The following is an 18,686-nucleotide window of genomic DNA, read 5'->3' as shown; positions in this document are numbered from 1 at the left end:
ATTCATACTGCCAGACTTGATTCTGGATCAAGTATCTCCTATCTTTCTACAACCAGCATAAAATTAGTGTAAAAGTAAAAATGTTGGCGCAAACTTCATACCATGTTCTGATTAAGTAGACAGAAATACAGTTTTGTGCTTGTACCTGAACTGGATCTAATTTGTTTTGCTGCATGACTCCTCAGAACACAGATCTGTTATTAATGATCACACAGCCATAGTCACAAAACTCTTTTTGTTGTGGGTAAAAGCTGAACTGGACTTTTGGTGCCTCAGACAATCTCAAGTGTAGGCCTCTACCCAGGAATGACACAGATTCAAATTCTCTCTGATTTAGCATAAAGATTCCTAACAAAATCTCCATGCAGGCTTTACAAGAGAGTTTCTCCATTTCTGTCAGATTGTACCATCTCTGCAAAGGTCCATTTTATTGTGCATTAGAAAAGACCACTCATGTTTCCACGTCATGATCTATGTTGTTACTCATTCTTCTCCTAGAGACTGCATTACCTTTAATTTCTGTGCTTGGAAACAGAATGGAGGCTTGTTGATCTTGTTTCTGTTGTCTGCCCTAGACATTGCAACCATCCATAGCATCTTTAGGTCTAAGATTCAGGATTCCATAGGACCATCTGCCAAGTAGTGTATCCAGCAAGGGTAAAAGGACTCCAATCCTTAATCATTGCACGGTCTATGTAGACTACTAAGGATACATTTCTAACATGGAAGTATGGTGAATGCTGGCTTTACTAAAGTCAGTTCACTGAGAAGGGAATTGCAACACCCACCAGCAGTGCTCTTGTGGCCCTGAGATTAGAGTAGTCATATCAATGATGCATCTCACTCGTGCTGTTTGTCAGGCTAAATAGATGTATGAGAACTTTGGTGTTTCAGCAGAGCCATGCTAGTAAGATCTACAGCATGGTAGGAGCCAATTATCTGGAAAGCACTTGGCTGTAAAGGACAAGGGAGTCCTGGTGACCACTAAGTTGAACATGAGCCAGCAGTGCCCCATACAGCAAAAAAGGCCAGTGGTATTCTCAAATACATTAGGCAAAGTACTTCCAGCAGATACAGGGAGGTGATCATTCCTTTCTATTCAACACTCGTGAGGCCACACGTAGAGTAATAGGTCCAGTTCTGGCTCCATACTGCTAGAGAAACATGGACATGCAATAGAGATTCCAGTGAAGGACCACAAAGTACTTCAGTATTTGGAGCATTTCTCATAGGAGGAAAGTCTGAGAGAGCTTGCCTTTAAAATAGTCCACCTTTCAGTTGCAGACACCTCTTGGAACAGCCTTTGGCAGAAGGTACACTACAGCCGTTCTGTACTGCTATAACCTTTCCTCCCAGCAGACATCCTAGTGCCAGGCATTTGTGCCAGGATTTATGCCAAAGGAAGCTGGCTGAACGCCAAGTAGTACCTCACCTAATGTTTTAAAGAATCTCAGAGCCAGTTGAAAGAGTTTGTTTTTCACATGCCATCATTTGTTATGGCAGTACATTCCCAGCCCCAGACAGGCTCAAAAGTTAATTTTGTGGAGGTAAAATACAGAACACAGTATAGAAGTACAGAATTCTCCCACATCTGAAAATGGCTTGTATTTGTATTGTTGAAAATGAGATATACTCTCTTCTTCACTCTGGCCTATTCTTTCAACTACTGCCTTTGTTATACATCCCATTCCATTAGTGAAAAACCTCACACCGTGCCTGTCCTTCACATTCCATGGATGCTCCTGTGGCCATTCTGCAAAACACAGTTACTACCTGGAGGAGGTTGTTTCTTCTCAGGAATGAAAAAAGCAAACCCTAAGTGACAGTAAAAACATCTGTGAAATCATGCCAGATTTTACCTGAATCAGAAGATCTAGAGTTTCCCAGAAGATAAAACCTTCCAACTTCTCAGATAGGAAAGGACAGAAAGTTAGCAATAGTGCTTACTATGGAATGAATTGCTTTCTCATTCTGCGGAGACAGACTTGATAAGAAGCCTTTTAGAGGCTGAAAGATGAACAGCTGCTTAGGGAAATACAGTGGCCAAAGTTTTGGAATAGATTGGCAGAAGCAGCCAGTATGGAACAGCATGAACTGAAGTCTTTCCTCCTATAGAGCTGCAAAGTCAGAGCTAAGGGCCTGAAGAAACATTTAATAATCCAAAGAACAAAGATGAATGCCTCCTGGTGCAGCCATCTGAAAAAACGTGAAAAAAATCAGGCTCAGAAAAATCTGAGATGAAAATACATATAGCTTATTAGAAATCTAGAACGTCTACATTGCTAAATCCAGGTCCCCAGTATGACAGTTAACCACGTAACAGATCTTTAGTTCAGAAAAATCCATGAATACATGCATCTTGCCACTAACTGAACTCACAATACTCCCCACCTTCCTCTCTGAAAATTAACAAAAATAATGAAAGTCTCATACAAAAATATAATGACGTAGGACATTCAATCTTACAGTCTGTTACAATTGCAAGGAATATCTTCAGTGAAAATGTACAGTATCCTACCTAATTTCCTTAGAGAACGAAGGCAAAACACCCTGCATAGTCCCAAGCCAACTTGCTGTGGGGAGAAGTTATTTAGTAACTGCAAACATGGGATGTTTTTAGTACTTTAAGCTACAACAGTACAACTCATCCAGTGCTATTTGTCTAGCTAATCTAACGTGCTTTTGAGAAAGAAGGTAAAAATTAATTTTATATCAAAAAAGGAAAGGAATAGAAGGGAGAATTCTATTTATTCCCTATGTTCAGCCAGGACTGAAAAATCTGATTTATGTACATACTCATTAAGGTGCAGTAGGGAGTGATGAAGTCTCCTTTTAATCCGCTTTGGGAACACAAGAAAATCAGAGACTCAAAAATCCTACTAGGAATCCAAATTTTTAACATGTGGATACGTGGTCCACAGAGTTTTGATCTCTCCCAAACCAGCTACTCCAACGTTGACATGTCGACCTGCTACCACTTCTCACAGATTCTAATGAGCAGTGATTTAGCATTCTGCTACAAAAGCTCTTACTAATTGACCCAAGTGAATCAGGCACTGAGAACACAAGAGGTGCTCTCACTTCTGAAGAGTATACAATCCAAAGTAAAGTGCTGGACACCGATGAGCTGATCAGATTGACATCTCAGAACTTTCAAATTAATGGGAAAAAAATAATAATCTGTACTAACATCCTTTCATGCTTTGCAGCATGAAAGTATTTCCAGGCATATAGGAGAAAACCAAGGTGCAGTCACGCACTTCCACAGTTCATCTTGACTATATTGCACCTCTTTTTGTACAGACAGCAATTACCTAGCCTACAGGAATAAACAGATTATCTTGGTGCCTAGTGGTAGGAGTGCAGTGTGGAGTGAAAAATCTAGGCAAAGTAAAAAAATATAAAGCCATTTAAGCAACAGTTCCTTAAAAGGAGTCTTGCATTGCTTTGACATCTCTGCCTTTCCCCTCTCTTAAAATCCATGTTTAATTATTTTCCCAGTAGTGTTATTTTTTTAATGAAAATATTTGAAATAATTAATTTAAAAATGCTGCAGTGAGCTTTTCAATTACTATTATCCACTTCCTCTTCTTTCATGCTCAGGGACTGATGACAATCAGAGAGCCCAGATGCCAGCCTGTATTTTACAGTCTCAGCCAGGATATTTGGCTTCTTGGCGAGATTCACAGACAGTTATTCTGGCAGCTCTCAAGTTGTTCCTGCCTAACAAACAATGAAGGCTGTTGACTGACTACTTAGACTATCCCAGTCTGGACATCTGGACTTTTTTCTCCCTCCATCTACTTGTAGAGCAGATGTTTTGTACATGTACTGCATTTGTGCAAGTGTGCATTCATTCATTAACAAGGAACCAAGAAAATCATGTTTATTTAGGACCCTCTGAAGTTACAAAACACATGGCTATCCCCTGTGTTAATATGATTTTGCATAAACTAAAGAGAAAGCTTCCAAATAAGTAAACACATACATATGCAGAAAGACCAAATCTGGAAAAAGAGCTATATGCATGTAGGTCTGCAGCAGCAGACACACACTGCCTGTTGGCTTCCCCTTGGATCAGAGGAACACTTGTTTTAACGCGTGCCTGAGAAAGTTGCCAGAGACTCTGTGAGCCCTGAGTCCGACATTCACCACCCCTTTGACTTCCTGCACAGAATTTCCTCTGCTTCAAATAGGCCAGAAACACTCCACACGTGATTGATCTCTCAAAAGCATTGGTCTTAAATTTTTTATTATTTCTTGAGTGTCATCAAGGTATCTGAGACTGCGCAATTCTTGAGAAGAGACAAGGTCCCTACCTCGTGAGGCTTACGTTAAAGTGAGACAGAATGCTTAGTGCAGGCATTCAAAGCAGTACTACACAGCACAAACAGACAAAGGACCAGGCTCAAAATTTCATTACTCGACCCTGCTATTATCTAACATTATTACTGAACATGTGTGCTTTCAGTAAGGCCAGGTGTGAGTGTAAAGATATTCTTAGCTTACTTATAACAAGAAGGAAAGCGAGAAAAATCATTTGACATAATCATTCTGCCTAAGCTTTAGCACAGGGGAAACAAAATCAACAGCAAAAACATCTCTTTGTGATTTAGCTAATTTTATTTGATGAACAGGTATAGGCTACTATAGACAAAGAACTGCTTTGTTTGCATAACCTGTCACTTTCCAAAGGTTTTGCTACCACAACAATGCAGCAAAAAATTCCTAATGTACGTAAGGCCTAAAACTGCTCTGAACATCATCTACAAATCTGGAAGTAGGGCATAAATACTTTGGAAAAAGCTTGGATGGAATATACATGGAAATTATCATAAGGTTACATATAATGTGATAACTACCCCTCAATAACTACTTCTATGTCTGGTCAGACTCAATAATTTATATGCTTACAAGGGTAAGAGTCTGGGGGGAAAATGACTTACAGCCAGATAAGCAAATGCAGTCAGATAGTTATGGGAGTAGTTGGCACACTTTAGGTTTCCAACTTCATCTATATCATAGCAATTTGTGTATTTACCTACATGCTTTAATAAGTAACTTTACCTCAGCAAATGAACAAGAAGATGATGTGAAAAGAAGTGTGCAGAATTCCAGGCACAGCTGGAATCACTCACAGTTATGACTGCAAGGAAACTGGAACTGAATGCGATATGGGAAAGTCGTTAAAAGTATTCAAAAGCAAAAATACCCCAGTTAAAGGGGAAAATGGACTGGGTTAGTGGGACAGAATGAATTGAGAAAGATTAATATATCGATGAGTGAAGTATTCAAGCCAAAAACTATTTATCAGATGTCTTCTGATTGACTAGCTTACTGAGAGGATGTCCACCCTCAATAGGGCAAATGCTCAAGGTACCTGGTTTGGATGTCATCCTGAGGATAGTCTACATAGACATCTTGCTTTTTATGCTTCACGATATTTCAAATCCTGGACTAAATTCCCATAAATGAAGAACAAACATGACTACTGACTGCCTACACATGCCCATCTGTTCAGATGGCACAGCTCCCACTAACAATTTAGTTGGGCAGTTTCACTAAAGCCTAGGTGCCAAACCAGCATACGTTTCACAAAGATAGTCTCTATTACACTACAAGCACCATTTCCTTGATTTCTTGTCTGGGACAAGTTTGAAGACTAGCCTCCTAATATTTTCCCCATCTTCCTGGTTTCATAGGAAACAAGATTAGGCAATCACAGCATGACTCCTCATCTGTCAGTCTGCCCTTTTCTCTCCTACAGAAGTTTGGCAAACCTCAACCTGATCTGACAGAAAGGCAATGGTTTCAAAGTTATTGTTTTCCTATACATTTCATTAAAATAAATGGCAAGATAGAAGAGTGAGTTTACTAAGGGAATTTCATCTGTGTGACCTAAACGTTTATCAGACAACTGAAAATCTACACAGGTGAGCACTGCGTAGGAAAATTTACTGTCAGAACTTCACTGATAGTAGAAAGCAACTATCAAATCCGTAACAAAGAGGATAGTTGCTCACAGAACAGCTTGATTTGCTTGCACTTCTTGTCAACAGATATGACCAAACCAATTCATAGAATCCTTAGAGTTAGAAGGGACCTTTAAAGATCATCTAGTCCAACTCCCCTGCAATGAACAGGGGCTTGCACAGCTGTATCAGGTCGCCCAGTGCCTTATCCAGCCTTGAAAATCTCCATAGACAGGGCATCAATCACATCTCCAGGCTACCTGTTCCAGTGCCTCACCACCTTCATGGTAGAATACTTCATCCTTATATCCTACCTCAATCTGCCATCTTTGAGCTTGAACACATTTCTATACCCAAAAACAAATACTGAAGAATCCCAAAAAGTTTACAAATGTTTCTGGCCACAGCTCAAATTCCCAGTGTGTGTAGCAGAATATATTGGTGGCACACTCTCAGTTGTGGCTCACAGCAAGCACAGTGCCATCCTCCTACACATAGCAAAAGTGCACTGGAATTATCTGTTGGATTTTTCAGATTACATGAGTTCCTCAGTAATTTCCTAATGAATGTTAAAAAAACTTGGAAAATCCATGTAAGTGCTCTCATACTTTCCTGAATGTTCAGTACTGTCCATCAAACACTGGGCTCTGGGAAAAAAAAGTAATTTAATGAGCAAGTCACTCATGGACTTAGACAAAATGAACAAAAAGCCTGTATGATACAGTTTCTCCTGGCAGGTATGGTTCAGCCTAAATAGCTCACGTCACTTCACCAATATGGCTGCTTATCAAATTACACCATTAAGAACATTCAGAGACACATTGTACTATGAAGATCAGTGGTAGCAAAATGAGCTGTTTTTCTGACTCAACAAATGCCAGTGCAGAATGGAATGACAAAATACAGGCTGGTTTCCAAACAGGGTGACAGTAAGTCAAAGTGACCATTGCATACTGGTCAGGAGAGAGGACAATGGCTTACCTTTTCAGCTTCACAACAAAACAAAGTCCACAAAACAAGCATACACAGACAGACTCTACAAAAGCACTGAGCTGTAGGTAGGGACAGGAGATCTACCATGGTATTGCATAACCACACAACGTCAGGGCCAGCTGTTATGGCTAAGAACACAAAGAGAACTAGATTAGCAGTTTGAGGGAGGTGGCCAGCATTAGCAGCACACAGTTAATGTCATCCAGACAGAAAGAAAGAACATCATCCCATTTCATTTCAATTCACTTTTGGCTCACATCCTCCATCTCTACCAGTAAGTTTGTGGTGAAGAACAGAGCTGAATCCGGATACAGGAACCATACCAATATCATTAGCATCAGTATTACCACATTCTAACTTGCCCTAGTGGTGCTGCTGAAACCAAAATGAGGACATTTGTGTGGGAAAAAGCAGAGCATCCTCATAAATCAGAATTCATTAGCAGAAACAAACCTTACTTGAATTTGTTATTTTGCGTAGGAAGTATCACATTATATTAGTGAGGGGTTGTTTTGTTTTGTTTTGTTTTTTAATTAGGACAGGCAACCCTATTACTTTCACTGATATTCTATCTTTAAAAGAGCATTCCCATCCGCAGTTGTGAATTCTGCAGGTATATTAGCTGGCCCTCTTGTTACATTTTTCCATCAAATATGGCACGGTTTGTATGTACAAGTGATTATGATCCTATAGAACAGCTTAATCTGTGTGCAGAACTGACAGTAAGAAAGAAGGAACTATAAGAGAGAACAACAAATTATCATTTCCATTTTTTCTTATTGTAGGTTAGACTAAACAAAAACATTATTTTTGTTCCCTGAGAATTTTTTACTATGTTAGGTAAAGTGGCTGAAGACTTCTGAAGGATCTAATTTTATTGGCAGTTCCTCCTCAAACTAAATCAATAATTCTAACAATTTTTAATAGCAGAGCTCTTCCATCTGAGTGGCTGCAGTTCATGTGCATAAACTGCAGGGATGTTTATTGTATACGAGGATGGAAAAGCTAGACTTTAAATTGTGTAACTTTCCATAACACAGTTTTCCTGAGGGCTGTTCAACTCAGCAAGCAAGCCAAAGAAAAGGGAGGATGAATGTAGCAGACCCATTCCTTTCCAGCTTCAGATGCAGATGAGGCCCCACCCAGCAAACCAAACTTGGCATTCACCCACACAATCCACTGGGCTATGGAAAGAGGAACCATGGAACAATATCACAGCACAACCCTCCTCACCCTTGTCATCCTGGTGCCTTATTTCTCACAGAAACAAACCATCCAACTGGTAAACAAGTCTGTCAGATTAATGGTTCTCCACAATTGTAAAACAGCCATGTAAAGCTTGCTTCTAAAACCCTAGCAGTTACCCAGTTTCAGTGTGGTAAAAGCTACAGATTTTTTCTCCATTCTTCAGTGTGTTGTTTGTCCTGGACACTGGACACAAACAAGGTGGACTCTTCAGCATGGGTCAAAATATGTTCTCTTTCCAAGCCTAATTATCAGTGAAGCAACAGAAAGACTCATTCATCTGAAATTTAAGAAATAATCACAATTCCCTCCAAAACACAAGGTTTTTACTGCAAAATCAGTGTGCAAATAATTTGGTAGAACATCACCATCTGGTGGATATACCCACTGACAATTTGGTTTTACATTTCTCTTTAGTTACCACATAGTTTCTCAGCTCACTGAAGAATATTAGATCATAATGTCACAGAAGAAACACGCTCAAGCTGTTCAACAGTAATACAAATCTTCTTCTCAGGACAAGAGACAAACCTGAATAAATAGGGGGAAAATTCCTATTTTCATTCACCATCATAGGTGGCAAACCTGTTAAACACAGAATTTATTCATCTTACTGGACAATATTAATAAGCATTCCAGGCTGCTGTGCAAGGATCCCATCCATTGTGGAATATAACAGATTGGCTCCTTCTGAACAAGGTCAGAGAGAAAATACCACTCTGCTACCAGATGGTTGATCAGTGTGCCTCACACCAAAGCTGAAACCTCTTTTTCCTTTTACTCTCAGAACTCAGCTATTAGTCTCATTACTGATGGAAACCATTCACCTTGTGCAGTCCCTATTTCCTACCATGTCAGCAAAGTGCAAGATGCCACACTCTCCACAAGTTCTAACTGGACAGTGAAGAACAGGAGGAAAATAAACAGAAAATGTCTACACTTACCATGAAGACTATCTTAGGTCAGCCAGAAGTGAGACTGTCTAATAACACCATTCACTTTCCAACCTTGCATTTCATGCCCTTGAAACAAGGTGTTGAACATGGTATTTTCTGTGTGCTTTCTTTAATTTTTTAAAACCAAGAGCCACACAGAAGTCAGATACATTTCAAGTTTGACCATTTTCTCATAGCATGAAAAAAAAGCTTTTTTTTTTTTTTTTTTAAAACTGTTCCCTATCTGTAGAAACTCTTATTCTATGGTTTCACATAAGCCATGACAATTTGCCTTACATGATCATACAAGTTTGTCTGAATGCTCGCTTGCTCCTTTCAACAAAAAGATTGAGGAAGGGTAATGGTCTCTAGGTGGTCCATCACGTCACTGCAAGTTTCTTACAACCAGGCTAATATATAAAGAACAGAATGAAAATTGTGCCATTGAGAAGACGATCTCACATACTGATATACTCACAGAGACTGCATCAGGTATGGAGCTCAGATGCCCAGAGCAGAAGTGCCCTGGACAGTAAGAACTCTGACAACTCTGGGTACAACTCGTGCTTCTTCAGAGTCACCCATAGTCTACTATTACAGCCTACCCCATCTCCCTTACAGTGTTTGTAACTTACTCCTTTACTCCACAAATCTGTTAGCCCTGCAAAACCAAATGCAATCTTATACTGACAGCTGTAGATATTCAGCAAGGAAAAAGTACAAAGTCAAGCCACTTTCATTGGAACTGGGTCTTGAGAGGTTTCTACCGTAATATATTGGTGACATTAAAGCACAGTTAATAGCTGAGAAAAGAGAAGAAAGTATTTTGGGTGAGATTTCAGGTGATAAAATAAAGCCCCATACAGTGCACGTGCTTCCTACTTTGTTTGTCAGAAGTTTGTATCACAAAGCACCCACAAAAGCAGTGACATGGTGAAGTAAGCCTCTTCAGCTTCATGTTATCCAACGTATTTTGAAACAATGACAAACACGTTTAAAAATAATAATTTTAGGCACCATATTAAAATAAAAAAAGAAGGATTTTAGCATATACGTAAAAACCATTATAAAATACTAAAAAAGAGATAGAAACTATCACTAGCAGAAAAATTCAGGAGCCAACAGCAAAACACTGACCCTTATTTGTTAGTGTGGGAGAGGTTCCAGGGCAACGCATGACATGACAGAATGCTGTTTCACCTTTGTGAAGTCTCTCAGACAATCAAAACACCGGAGTGCTGGCTGTATTACCTCAACATTCTGTTATATATTTTAAACAAAAGATCTTCTAGAGACAAACAAAATAAATACTCAGAAGATAACAGGAAAACAGGATCAAAAGCAGATCAGAGATAAGACACTGTCAATAAAATAAGTGCAATTTGGATTCATTGTTGTGGCAAAAGCCACCCTGGAAAAAAAAATGTTTAAAAGCAATTAAGCAATTTTACAGAAATAGTCTGGGATTTTGTGCAAAGGGAGAGAGACTCCAGGCTTGCCTCATCTCCTAGAAGCATCCCATATTCTTAGATGTGACGTTGCCATGACAACCACAACTTGGTGACCTCGTTATTTCAACCTAATCCTGCTTTGAAATTATAGTTGCTCCACCCTTTTGCCTGGCTAGCCTGATAACATAATCATTGTAAATGAGGATGGAAAAACACAGCAGGATACCATTCCCCCAGTGACATGGGACTAGTCTCACCTTATCAGGGAAATAGACCAACAATTAAACTGCACAAATCTAGAAGACTGAAAGTAGATTTTTTTTTGTTTGTTATTCTGTTTTGCAGAAAATCCAATAGCTTGTCAGTGCAGGGATTCAGTCTGGAAGGGGGGCTTTTGGGGAAATTCCTTTTAATTTAATTTAATGTCTTTATCAGGAAATTAAACAGTAATAAGGGGGTAGTTCTCCTTAATTATGTATTTGTTTTGACTAACAGCTAGAGAAAGATTTAGGATGTACACAAAGAGTCAGGACAGAACTTGTTTAGCAAATCTGATAGGGGGGTTTAGGTTTGGGCTCGCCTTGCTTTATTTAAACTGGTTAAAGCAGTGAGCATTCCAAAATCCCAGTTGTAGCCATTGTGAAAATACTTACTATATTTGCTCACATGGAACAGGAACATGACTGTAATTCTGCTCTTATTAAACACATGGACAACAGTACTATTGCTGCCACAGATTTAAAGAAAACATTTTCTTGGCTCCTTGGGGAGGGAATTCAGTTTTCTATGTGCATAGGACATGTGAAAGCTAGAGGAGGAAAAAGTGAAGCGAATACATATAAAAGAACATAACTCTGGAACTATTGGCATGTGATCTAACCGCAGCTCCACAGACTACAATTCATAAAATCATTCTGTGACTGTTCTTACACACTTTTGTTTCCCACCCTTTCTGGCAGATCAGACCAACTTCTTCCCTTCTCAGTACCTGCATACACAAGGGCAGATGTTACCTGGAAGGTTGTGGCATTACCCAAGAATTTTTGTAGGACCACCACGCAGTGTGACAGCCACATTTCTAAATACTGTTCATTACTGGGAGAAGGACACAGAGGAAGAAAGCACTGCTACTCTCACAGAGAAATTCAGAGGGCACTTGGTAAGGACACACAACTTCTGGTATGGTTACTTTCAGGAGCCTGACACAAAGATTTCCCTAATGCTCAGCAAAGGGTCTGAGCCATCCTCCTGGGGCAAAGGCTCTAGAAACACGATTCTAGAAACTCTGCATTTTAACACTGGAAAAGATGTAGTGCTAAATCATTCTTCCCAGCTTCCATGTCATAATAGGGAAGTTGGGTGATGTCCTCTATAATAAATCAGCAGAGTCCACACACAACAAGCAAGCATACCTATCTGGTGCTCATGGATTTCCTCAGACACAAGCCAGGCAACTTTTTACACAGAAATTGTTATATTAACAGTATAATCACAAGTCTGTTAAGCAGTCGTCAGACGGGTGATGAAGCAGCAGGGCAAACAAGGCATTCCTCTTCTGGTAAGATTTTACACAAAACAATCTTAAATACTGCTTCAGAAGTATTTGGGGATAGTTTTCGTAAATAGCAAGGGGGGGGGGAAGAAAGAGAAGCATAATACCTATATACTGAAGGTACAGCATGGTAAGCAGAAAACTGAGCTCTGTCCCATGTTCCATGGAAATATCTTTGCATTCAAAAGCATCTGCAACAGGCAGAGCTAAACCATCACTTGTCTCTGTTTAAATACTTGCTGCTTCTAGGTAGAGAAAATGAAACCTCTGATAGCTCACCCAATCTCCTTGAACTCATCAGCACAAGGTGTCTTGGGCATATAGATTTCAGCTTTGTTCAAAAAATAATGGGAGAATGACAAAACACATCATTCCCTCCATGAAAGGATCACTTAACATCCCTCCTTGTCTTTCCCTTCAAGTGGGGCATTTTGCTGTCAATTGCTGATCATTAAGTGATTAGAACAGAAAAATGTGAACATAATCATAAGTCATTTATTTCTTGAGGTGTTCAGCAGGGGTTAGAAATCAGTCTGCATTTAAATATTTTTCTTAAGCTCTGTTGAATCCCAAGAGCAGAGAATAGACATGAGTAGGAGATGTTTACACAGCACTGCAGCAAAGGAAGCAGGTTTTCCTTCACTAAAAGGCCAAAGTTCATTTTCTTAGAATAGCAGCATACATTCCAAAATGGTGCCTCACATTTGCTAAGATATCAGTGAACAAGAGACTAAGATTTATATCCAGATTCAAATTTAGTTCTCCAACATGCAATAGGAAAAGGGAATACCATTCAGTACTTGCTCAGATTTTTAGTATGATTTTCCAGCCTTGTTTGAGATCACAATTTATCATGTGTAGGCTGATTAATCCTTCTAACTACAGACTGTAACACAAGCAGGAACCCAGGAATCCCACAAGTTCCAAGCAGAATGTTTTCTTTGATGTTTTGTTGTTTGTTTTTTTTTTAAACATAGTCTGACTTCTTAATCTGTTCTTGCAACCAAAGGTTTCTTTGCTTGCTCCCCACCCTCATCTCAAAACAATAAAAAAAAGAAACTGAAAAACTTTCCCTTTTGCAGCCACCTTCCTTAATTTGAACAACAGCTAAAACCATTCTGTGCTAGGGGCAGCTAACATACTGAAAACCATGACTAAGTCTCTTTTTTTTTTAGTTGAAAGTGACTACTTAGCAGGCTTCTTGCTAAAACCAGAAAACATTGTGCCTCTCTACTGATGGTGATATAGGTTCCTTGACTATCAATTTTTACAGACAATACGAAAGTTCTTATATACAAATGATCTTTCTTTGTACAAATTTGAAACAAAAATGGAAACAAAGCTTTGCTGTTCTCCTAGATCAGTAGTGACACCTAGTGACCAGATCTCAAACAACAGCGTTTGGGGAGCCAATTTTTACAATAACGTGCTGGATTTCATTACAAAAAATACTGCTGGCTGTCGGCAAAATCAACACCTCAATAACTCTAGAGTGTGGCACGAAGATATAAATACAAACCGACATCAGCTGTGGGATTGTTTAATCTCACATAGAAGTACTGCATTTGCTTTATAACAATATTACATCGCTGTTCAAAAGAAAGGAAGGGACACTTGTCACTAATAGGGAAGCAGCCATTTGGCCAAGCAGGATGTGTTCACCCAGTGAAATCTGTGAAGGTGGGGGGCAGAACATTCCTACATGTGAAGAATATCCACGGGGCAGGGAACACTCCCTCGCTGTAGTCACAGTTTTTCATCTCATCCAAAAAGAGTAACTACCAGAACAGAGTGCAGCCTCTCCAGTGCTATGCTTATTCTGGCCCAAGTTCTTGCTGATGTAAGAAAGACTGACTGACATTAGCTATATTAGAATAAGTTATTCTACTTGATCTATGCCAGTGTCATTTTGCATCTGGACTTCAGAATAATCTACTACTTGAGAATAAAAATGACTTGGTTACTGATCAATATCTGAATCAGTGGCTTGCAAACGCAGGGGAATGCTGAAAAGACTGCAGTCTTCTCCTAAAGTTAGCCCAGCGTGCTATGTTTTCTATAGCAAGTGACTAGGAATAAGCTAGACAGGTGCACCAAATATGTAGCTAGCTCCAACCAGTAAACCACCTTCACTTCATAACACAGGAGAAGCCAGGTATGCTGTTGTTGTGCTGGTTATTTATGAAGGCAGGACTTTGGATGGGACTTTCCTTTTTGATAGGGAAAATATGCTGCATCCTGAAAATTTCTTTTACTTTTCTGCTTTTCACTCAGTTTTAAGATGTGCGAAAATGCTCTGAGAGACAAAGTAAAGATGGAAATTTAAAGAGAAGTTCCAGCAGTATTAGAATTCACAGAGGAAGAATCTAGCTGAAATAGAAACAAGGAAGAAAAATCTGGGCAAACTCCACAGGTAAAAGAAATGAGGAGATGCACCCTTCAAATCAAAAGACAAATACACAATCCAAAAGCAGAGTCACCAATTCCATCTGTCACATACTTAAGATTTTACTTATAGAAGTGATTCTGTGTATTAGGGGAACCAGTGGACACTTCTTAGCTTCACTTTATATTCACTTCCCATCAGAGAAAGTGACACTGGGTCTCTGTGCTATAGAGAACCCAACCTGAAGAAACTGTGCTGATTTTTGCAAGGATGCTTGCACAAAATAGTTAAAAGTGCAGATGAATACAGCAGGTGAAAAAGAGCACAGAACCTTACCTGAGTAGAAGGGGAGACCTTCATGATCAGCAGCAAGAGACCATTAGCCACAGAGTAAAAGAGCTACCTGTGCTCCTGGAGGGGACTCAGGACAGGTGCATTAAAAACTTGTTCAGAAATAAGAAAATTTTGGCTCTTTGAATTTCTGTGTTAAGGGATATGAGGACTGACGTACTTCGCCCTAATGAAAAATGCAGCTTTGAGGAAAAAAAAAAAACATCCAGCACAGTGACCGTGTCAGAAATATGTGACTTGTTGTGAAATCCAGCTGTGTTGCCTCTGCCTGCTATAAGCAATTTGTCTCATAACTATCCTGTCAGACTTCACTTGTGCTCCTGTTTGTACCACAACACAGCTGAGGCCCCCTCAAAGAAAGGAAAAATTTGCAGACTTATTTGATCACCCCAGTGAAATAGCCCTGGAAAAGCCCTCAATACAAGCTGTACTGCACCAAGATCTTAGAAAGGAAAAGGTCCCATATGGCACCCATCTTTTTCCTGAGTGCCAGGAAGATAACTACTGAGAGTAGCCAGCTACCTTCACCTGGTTCATGCAGGATGTAGGTAACTCTGAGGAGGAAGAAAAGTGTTGATTCAGTCTGCCAGCAAGATGGTGACTTCTGTCAAAGGGATAACAAGCACAGGCTCCTGAACTTGAGAAAACCAAAGTGCATGGTCTTCAATAAAGACCAAGATTGAAAACTGCTGAGTCTGTGTAGTATTGCTAAGGAATCCATGGGAAGTGAACTACAGCTATTATTTGATATCTCCAAGAATCTGAATCATTTCAGCAGTCTACAGAAAGGAACAACAACAACAAAAACTACTACCTTAAAATGGTAGGCTCTCGATGTTGTCCCATCTCCAGTGCAGATTGACTGAGACCTTGGGGAGAGTTTTGACCTGTCTGACACTGACATAATCAGCTGCAAAATTTTCTCTTGTTCATATCTTAATTTTAATCAAGATCTGTACTCCACCTTTGTAGCTTTCTTTATAAAAGAGTGAAAGAAATGTCAATACCTAGTAAATACATAAATTACGTTGTGAATAATTACTACAGATTACATCTGAAGTGAGGTGATCACACACTTGTTAGCTCTAATTACATCAGAAAAAAAAATATTAATTATTGCTTTATGTTACAGCATAGTAGTAATACCAACTTGGCTGGTATCAAATAGGTGTTTGGCACAGCACTGTACTACTTCTACAGTATCAGTGGAAATATCCTAAATAATTCAAAGATTATGAAAAAAATTGTCTTTGATATTTTGCAGTTATCATCTGAAAAGCTAAACTGAAAAAACACACCAAATCAAGCGCACTTGCATTAGAGAGGGGAGTGAGGTCCTCTAAATATTTAATAAAAATATAGTAAAATGAAATATGCATAATTTAATGTGAAAACTCATCTTCACGTAAGAAAATGTTTAACTTTTCCCAAAATTGAATGGAATGCCTAGAAACATAACAGACCTTTTACACAGATCAATCATTTATTTGCATTATCCCTTAGTTTCCCAGATGGTTTAGCCTAATGGTTGTCTTGCTAACTTCAACAAAATTAAGTTTAATGTACTGAAAAATGCACTTAACTAATGCTGAACTTGTTAACGAGGAGAAAAGGCCTGTTAAAACTGGCTAAAATGATGAGATCCCTCAACAAAACAACAACTCCTTTAGTTCAACATGTGGCATTGCAAACGTAGAGCATTCGTTTCTTTCTGGCTGAAAAGGATCATACTCAGGAATGCATTTCATTAATCATGGTTCAGTCTTTTTTGCCAGTTATCCTTTTTTGTGTCAATTCCTGTTTGTTAATAGTCCCTAGCTATAAAGGTAAAAAAACAAAACAAAACAAAATTTCATGGGCTTGTGGAGAATATTACTGGCCTGCTGGGGGCAGAACTCAATATCATTACATTCTTTTTAAAAACATTTTCTTGGAGATTCAGTAATGCCAAGGACACCAGTAAAATAGAAGCCATGCTTTGTTTTTGGCAGTTAATCGCTTCTAGACCTTTTATTTGACGCACTAAAAGCCTAGGTTGCTGCCCAGGTTGGTGTGCGGAACAATGAACAAGGAATCTAAAAAAAAAAAAAAATATATATATATATATATATATATATATATATATATATATATATATATATATAAGTTGCTTAAAGTCAAAATTCCAAGACTATGCTTCTAAGCAGCAAAAAAAAACTAAGCAAATCTGCCTTAACCTTTTATGCCATAACCACCTCAATACTTTATGGGACTAGACTGAGAGCCACATCACAGATTTGGTGATCTGCTCCAATAAACCTGCAAATAGTCACATAAACACTGCTGAGGGGACTAAATTTAAGCCAAAATGAGAGAATATTAAAATACAGAACAGGTTAAATCAGTATCTAATAGTATTGACAATTATTTTTCATTCCCTAATATTGTCTATGTTTCAAGTGCCACATCAAGTTATATCCACATAGTTTGTGGCAGAGAAAACTCTAAAAACCAATTCAAAGCACTTTACACATTCAAAAAATGTTGAATATTGACAATTCAATAAAAAATTTTTAAGAAAAGTGTAGTGAAGCACTAGACCAGGTTGCCCAAAGAGATGATGGATGCTCCATTCCTGGAGACACAAAAGGTCAGGCTGAATTGGGCTCTGAATGACCTGCTCTAGATGTAGGCATCCCTGTTTATTGCAGGGATGTTGGTCTGGATGGCCTTTAAAAGGTTTCTTCCAATTCACATGGTTCAATCATTCCATGATTCTATACATTTGGATTATAGCAAAGACATTAATTCTATTTCCATACCCTTTTTCCACACCTGACCCTCATCAGCTCATTTCCAGTTAAACTGGAACCAGTACTGAACAGTTTCCCTCTCGGCCTAAATCATTACACTTGCACTGTCAAAGACTGGTTCTTCAGTCAAACCCATCAGCAAAGGTTTGCATGAAAAATCTGCAGAGCTAAGTCCTTCTGCACTGCAAACCTTTTGTTGGCAGCCCCTTTCCTTAGCAGCAGCCCTTTCCAGCTCCACTCTAAGCAGATCTCTACCTTTTATGGGTCAATTCCGCTCAGCTTCCATCAGGGACTTTCAAAATGGACATTTGGCTGTCATGTCTAGCAAAATCTAATTATTTAGCATTTCCTTAGAGGAAAGCTGAGTACCAAGATCTCTTCATTCAAAGAACTTCAAATCTTCTCCTTGCACTGACACAGTCATTATTTTCAAGTGGAGACAAGAGAAATTCTTGGATTTCCAGATCTTCAGAATACCTTACCATTTGCTTCAGACACTCCTGGCTAGATGTGAATGCATCAACACTTTTGACTAACCTATGTCAGCAAAACTACTGGAAAGGGTAATGAGGTTTCAAAGTGAACTGCTATCAATATACCGGTAAATGTGTTTTGCACAGATTAAAAGTAAAGCACCTGTGTGGAAGTGGACAGTCACAATGAAATGAAAGATAGCCTTCCAACAAGGGCTAACTTCCTGCTTCTAAAATAATATAATTTCTAAGTAACTCAGGAAATTTTAGGAAGAAATCACAAAGTTGCCTCCTATTTCTAATTATGAAATGCTTCTGTATTTAATATGAATAGATTAACTTGATCAAGGTCTAGTAAGACATTTATCTGTCTACAGATACCTTAAGATGAGTGAGCTTTTTTCCTCCAATGATTGCTTTGAGGGGTCAAGACTTCTCTTTTAAGTTGCAGTTCTGACTTCAGGAATCTGTTCCTTCCTTACAGGAATTACAGATTACAACATGCTGCTCTCATCCACCTGAAGCTCCAGCTTCTG

Source organism: Lagopus muta, chromosome 4 (assembly GCF_023343835.1).
Source record: "Lagopus muta isolate bLagMut1 chromosome 4, bLagMut1 primary, whole genome shotgun sequence".
NCBI classification, from domain to species: Eukaryota; Metazoa; Chordata; class Aves; order Galliformes; family Phasianidae; genus Lagopus; species Lagopus muta.
The sequence above is the reverse complement of the archived record's forward strand: the minus strand, read 5'-3'. Positions refer to the sequence as shown.